Here is a 6,310-nt window from a genome sequence, read left to right as displayed (position 1 = left end):
CTTGGGGGGCTGGATCCTTTTGAGGAGCTGGGTCTGTGTGCCCAGGGGTTACAGAAGCAGGAGGCACTAGGAGTTCCTCGCCCCCCCCCCTCCAGTGTTCCCTGTCATCATTTCCTCTCATGTGCGGAATAAACTTTATGTGTACGGAGGCATGTGCGGCGGTGCACCACCTGCAGACACACAACACGCAGCGGTGGTAGCTCTGCATCCCCCCCTCCTGGGCGGCCCGATGCCCTGCGCTTGCCCCCGTCAGTGACCGAGGTGGTGCCTGCCCAGGAAGGACTTTCCAGCCCCCCCCAGGGGCCGCTGAGTGACAGCCCCGGCCGGGGCTGCAATCAATGAAGGGGTGGGACCGCGCGGCCGGGTCCCCTCCACCAGCTGAGGAGGGTTTGCTGGGAGGCGGGAGCTCCCACTCGCACGCCGGAGCGCTGCCGGGGGAGGAGGGGAGCCCAGGGCTGCTCGCCAGTGAGAGGAGCCGGCCCCCACCAGCGCCCTGCCCGCCTTTCCGGGGGCCAGCCAGCCCGGGGCGAGCGGCGCGGAGCAGGGGCTGGCCGGGTGCCTGCGGGCTGGAGCCGCCGCTGAAGGTGAGGGAAGTCCTGGGGCAGCGGGCGTGGGCCGCTGGCTGCTCCCCTCGGGCGCGCCCCGGGCGCGGGGAGGGAGTCTCTGGGTCCCGTGTGCACGGGGGGAGGGTCTGTCTGTCGGTCTCCCCCTGCCCCGGGAGCCGGGGGGCAACCCCGCTGCGCAGAATGGGGAGTGAGGGCTGGATTCATGTCTGGCTGCCCCCCTCCTCCTGGGGGCTCCTGCCGCTGGGGCTGAGGCGGGGCAGCCGGGAGACCCCCGCCCCGGCGCGCGGGGGGCTGCCTGGCTCCTTCGCCCCACACCCTGGTCTGTTCCCTTGGTGAAACGAGCAGGGCTCTCAATTCCCGTCTCCACCGCCCTGATCTCCCCTTGCTCCGGTGTCAATGCGGAGTAACCCCCCCCCCCCCCTCGGACATAGCCCGGAGGGAGCGAAGCCCCCTCTCCCCGCTTCGCTATTTATTAATCAGCAGCAGAGACAAAAGGATGTTGCATAAACAAGCCGCTTGTTTTCCTGCCTGAGCTGGACTTGCTGATGGGGGGTGGGGTGGGGTGGGGTGGAAGAGGGTGTCACTTTCCTTCCAGCCATTCTGGCCATGCCTGGGGAGGGGACACCCCTTAGTACTTGCAACTCGTGCGGGGGGGCTGTATCTCTCCCCTAAAAATGCTTGCATGACCTATTCTTCCCACTACACATCAGGTCCCTGGGCTATAGCTGTGTGTGGGGGGCAGGGCTGGGGTGGGTTAACTCTGGGAGCTGCCTCGCAGGATGCTGTCCCTGTATCTGGAGAAGGGTCTCTGGTCCCATTTCCCCAGAGCAGCAAGGCCCCTGCGCTACCTCCCGGTCCTGGCTCTGCTGGGAGCAGGAACTTGCTGCTTCCTGTCTCTGTGGGGAAGGGGGCTCGCTTCCCCTCCCCGCTCTGGGCCCGGCTCTGTATTGTATTTGTGAGTCCCCCTGCACCTCTAGGCCGGTTTCCTCCTCCGTCGCAGCCCCTCAGATCCGGGAATTGCTCTTCTTCCAGCGGAAATCCTGCTTTTCCCAGCCAGCAGGCCAGGGGATGCGATGGGGGGGGGCGAGGTTACCATGGCGACCCCTGTAATGTGCTTTTCCTTTAGGCTGTTACTAATAGTGCACTTCCTCTTTCTTGTGGGAAGGGCGTGCGCCTGTGGATTGTTCTGTGTCATGGGCCCGGAACAGACCCTTAAAGCCAGGGCTGGAGTTTGCGGGGGCTCAGCTGCTGCCCTTGGTGACCAGGGCCGGTCCCTGTCACGGATGCTGTGGTGTAAGTCAGATCAGGGTCTCCTCCCCCGGCCGCGCCATGTGAGGGCCACGGCCCTGAGATGAAAAGCTCGAAGCCAGCGTGCGTGTTCTTCACCCGTGGAAGGGGCGCCCCTTTGAAACATAGACTCCTAGAACACGAACACCAGCAGGGACCTCGAGAGGTCGGTGGGTCCAGCCCCTCGTGGCAGGACCAAGCACCAGCCAGACCGGTGGATTTGTGGTGACTTAGGGCTGGGTGCGCGCGGTGACCATACAATAGGGGTACCTTGGCACCTTGTGGGAAGGCTGTGTTTAGCACTGGTGAAAGGGGTTGTGCTGGCAATGCTGCAGCTGGAGACCTCTGAGGTGCGCTAGAGGAGCCCCATTGACTCCGCTGGCATCGCCGTGTTCACGTGGCAGATGCTCCCTGCCTGCGTAGGGACAGGTGTGGGAAATGCGAGTTCCTGGCAGCCTGACCTGAACGAACCTCCCAACACCACCAAGGGATCTAGCTTGGAACCTGCTGCCTCCGGAGATCGCAGAACAGCCTGAGGCCGGGATAGCCAGTACTGGCCATGGGACCCCCTCTACAGACTAGGAAAGTTCTCACTGATTTCCATGCTGAGAACCATCCCTCTTTGCCTGCACTCTGCTTTCCCAGGTTACATGCAAGCCTTTCACGGGACTCCCTGGTCAATCACTTTGCTGCTGTTTCAAATCCACTCCTGCTCAAATCCTTTTCCTTTTTCAGCCTGGCCTCTTCCTCCTCCCCACAGCACCAGCAGAGGGGCTGTAGCATAAAAGCCAGGTGGCTCGTACTTCCCTGCTGACGGAACAGGCTGGCCGAGTCCGCTTGAAATCTCCAGGCGGAGACTCATGGGGCAGATTTTTCACTAGTGCAGCTCTAAGTGAGATAGGAGCATATAGCGGTTTCAGCTGAGACCGAGGCCCCTTTGTGCCATGTGCACAGACAGGCAGGCCGTCCCTGCTCCAAAGAGTAGAAGGCAGGTAACATGTTCCCATTTTACAGATGGGGAGCTGAGGCCCAGAGTCTCTTGGTCACGGTCGCACATTAATTCCTTGGTGGTGCTGGGAACTGTCCCCGGATATCGTGAGCCCCAGCCCGCTGCTTGACCAACAAAACCATACTTCCTGTCCAAGAAGTTCTCTCTGAAGATGATCCGGGGTGTGGGCTGAGCAGTCTGGAGGGAGGAACTCCAGGAGCAATCAAGTGGAGGACAGAGGTTTAAGTGGAACTTTACGTGGCAGGTCACTTCCTGTGTTGCTGTTGCGATTGCAGTGGGGTTTTGGTGTGCTAGACACTTACAAACAAGAAAGGAAAAGCCCGTCCCTGACCCCCAGAGAGCTCACAGTCTAAGATTCAGTGACCATGAAGCCATTGAGTAACTAGGGGGTGGGAGGACGAACTAACAAAGGTGGATGAGTGATTTGTGGCGGTCGAGCCCCAGAGCAGGGGTAACTGTGATGCTCTGACATTACAAGTGTGGTACAAGAATCTCGCCGGAACAGAATCACGCATTGACTTGCACTACCGTGGGAAAAGCAGCTGCTGAGAGCGGGAAGCTCCAAGCACTGAGCATTCAGTGATGGAGCCCTGCAGAATAGGGATGTAATAGGGTAGTCGATTAACTGATAAGCAAAAGCTTATAGGGTAATGCTATAGACTACACGCATTTCCCCCCGCCAGTAAATTTTTTTAGCAGGCTGGCCAGCAGCCTGGCTCAGTCCCGGCTTGCTCTGGGTCCTGGACCTACCTCCGCTGCGGCTCTAAGTGTATTAAGAGCCAGGTGGGCAGGCAGTCTGGGTCATTTCCAGGTCATTCTGGGTCCAGGAGCTTAGACCCCTCCCCCCCAACATGGACTGCCTGGGGACTATAGAACAGTCGACTAACCGCTAAGAATTCATGAGGTTAATCGACTATTCACGTAACCGATATTTGACATCCCTTCTGCAGACCTCTCCCTTTCTGTAAGCACCTGTTTCATGGGGGGTGAGGAACGAGTCTCTGGAGCTTAGTGACTTGCCAAGTATGCACAGAGCCACACTTACAGGTGGGAACAGGACCCTGGAGTCTGGATGCCGTGCCCTGCTCTAACCACTAGGCTGGCTGGCCTCGTGAGGAAGGGATTGCTGCTTGCTACGCAAAGGTTTCTGACCCACGTGTCCTACTCAGACACAGCCCCCCTGGACATTGCAGGGGAGTGTCTCCTGCGCTGGCTGTTCAAGGCCAGGTGTGGTGTGGGATTCTGAGGTCAGTGAGGCGATGGACAGTTCAGAAAGTCTACACCCTTTTAAGGAGCAGCGGCTTTAGCGAGAACATGGCTTCTTCCCCATTCTAGGACAGCCACCTGCTCCCTGAAACGAGTCCCAACTGAGGGCTTGCAGGGTAATCTGGATTCAAACGCTGCTGCCAAAAGCAGGAATAAGAATCCACCCCCAAGCCAGGCAGCCAGTGGGCCAGGAGCACGTGGGGGTCAGCCGTGGGGCAGGCTGGGGAGTCATGCAGCACAAAAAGCATTTGTGGCCTCCCAGAGGCTCTGCTAAGCTGTGGTCTGGCGCATGAGCATGTTGTATTTATACTGGGAGGAAACGGAAATCGCTGTGTGCGCCCAGCTCACTGAGCATAGCGCTGGGTCGGCCCCAGGCTTCTCCCTTGCGGTTTGGCTGGGAGATGAGGGGGCGAGGAAGCCGGGGCCGGCCTGCGAAACTCCCTGCGTGTCTTAATTCTGGGTTTTTGCTGAGTTTATTTCTCAAGCTACGTACGATTTCCCCTTTTCTTCCTGGATGGTTTTGGGACAATTCCCCGCTTTGTCTCATGAGTCAATGCTGAGTCCCAGCCACCTGCTGATCTGTGCTCTGAGCTCTGCCAAGTAGCCCCCTCCCCTCTCCCAAGCTCATGTTTGGGGGGGTGTCTCGAGGTGACAGATTGTCCCTGCACCCACCAACTGGGAATGTTCTATAGGTGTGACAGGCCTCCCCCAGCGCACACCTAGGTCTCCCTAACCGCCAGTGGGGACTGGGCAAGAAGCAGAACAAGGCAGACTGTGCCGCAAGGGCAGGGACTGCACCTGGGATCTCTGGTCCCAGTGCGCTGGGCTTCTGGCATTTGAGTGGAAGGACCGACTCCAAGAGCTGGGTGCGCTAGCAGGCAGCTGTGCCGTGTGGCTCGCAGAGCCGGGGGGGCCGTAATGTGCTGTGCCCCTCTGCTCTGCGAACACAGGCGCTTTCCGTAGGCCTGCTCTGACTCGGCAGTGCACCATGTCAAACGCGGCCGCCCCTCCCAGCTCCCCAGTGTGCCATGCTCAGAGACATCACCGGGGCGTTTAGGAGCAAGCGGGAGGCAAGGGACTGGCTCCAGCTTTTCCTCTGCTGCTTCCCAGTGTGAAGAGGGGTGGTGGTCCCCCCCAGGGGCTGGAAGCTGCCTTAGCACCCCTTGGGGCATGAAGAGCAGCCCCCGAGAAGGAATCCCTGGTAAAACCGTGGTGTGTCCCTAGACGTCTCTTCCTCTAGCGGGCCAGGAAAACCGGAGGGCAGAGCAGCTTTTGTGGCTCCCCAGCCTTGTGTCCGTCTGCTGGGGATTTTCAGCAAGAGGCCAACGGGTGCAATATGGGCATGTGCCCCCGAGGGACCCACAGGAGACCCAGCGACCACAGGGCTGTCCGTTGGCAAAGGGGCTGTTGCGATAGGCTGTGTTCAGACTGGGACACCTGGTGGCTGGAGACCTCTTCACCTCCCACCCCACAGCCATGTGGACCTGGGAGAAAAGGACCTGATCCGGTCTCTAGCCTGGTGCTCCCTTCTGCACCCCACCCCACCCCCGTTACAGGATGGGCACAGCTGCCCTGGTGCTCTGAGCTGTTGGCCAGAGCTATATGCTGGTAGCATCTAGGGCACCAGCCTCTCCCGTCCTGAGCACACAGGGCACGGCCCATCCATTTCTCTAGCTAAACGTGTAACATCCCACCCACTGTCCACGCTGCCGTGTCCACCCGCCCAGGCAGCTGTGTCATGGGCACTGGGCGCCCTGAAGGCTGGAGCAACTGGTTCTTTGTGCTGGGAAGAAAACCCAAAAGGCCATTCCCAAAGCCCTATAACTTGCCCTAGCTGCCCGGGAAAGGGGAAGGTGATGGCATGGCAGGTTCTGTTCCCGGCTCGACAGCCGGCTCACCATGTGACCTCTCCATGCCTCACTTTCTGCAGGGGCAAGAGGGGCCCGGTGGGGCCCACCTCCCTCACCCAGGCGCTCTGCTGCTGAAGGCCCCCTTGGGGCCTGACTTCGGAAGGCCTGTTTAAAAGTCCGGGGTGCCCAGTGGGGTCTGAACTGAGCAGTGACACGGCTCCTGCACGTCGGCTTTCTCAGTTCCTCTTGGCCCGGATGTGACTGTGGGAAGGGGAGTGTGTGGGAAGGCTGTCATGGGGCCATGTGTGTTGGGGGAGAGGGGTGCTCTGGAT

General features: G+C 60.1%; 1 protein-coding gene across 5 annotated transcripts in view; it reads left to right on the top strand.

The window, feature by feature from the left end:
• The first annotated feature begins 346 nt into the window (after positions 1 to 346).
• The window catches only part of FGR (FGR proto-oncogene, Src family tyrosine kinase), a 43,074-nt gene continuing 37,110 nt past the window's right edge, over positions 347 to 6,310 (top strand). The window contains exon 1 of one of the 5 annotated variants that reach the window (XM_075909129.2): positions 347 to 584. The gene's annotated coding sequence lies outside the window, so the exon portion shown is untranslated. The remainder of the gene's footprint in view (positions 585 to 6,310) is intronic. The other 4 variants (XM_075909130.2, XM_075909132.2, XM_075909131.2 and 1 more) reach the window with 4 other exon arrangements.

This window comes from Pelodiscus sinensis, chromosome 26 (assembly GCF_052426305.1).
Source record: "Pelodiscus sinensis isolate ZL-2025 chromosome 26, ASM5242630v1, whole genome shotgun sequence".
In the NCBI taxonomy this organism is placed as follows: domain Eukaryota; kingdom Metazoa; phylum Chordata; order Testudines; family Trionychidae; genus Pelodiscus; species Pelodiscus sinensis.
This window is presented reverse-complemented; position numbering and strand designations above follow the sequence as displayed.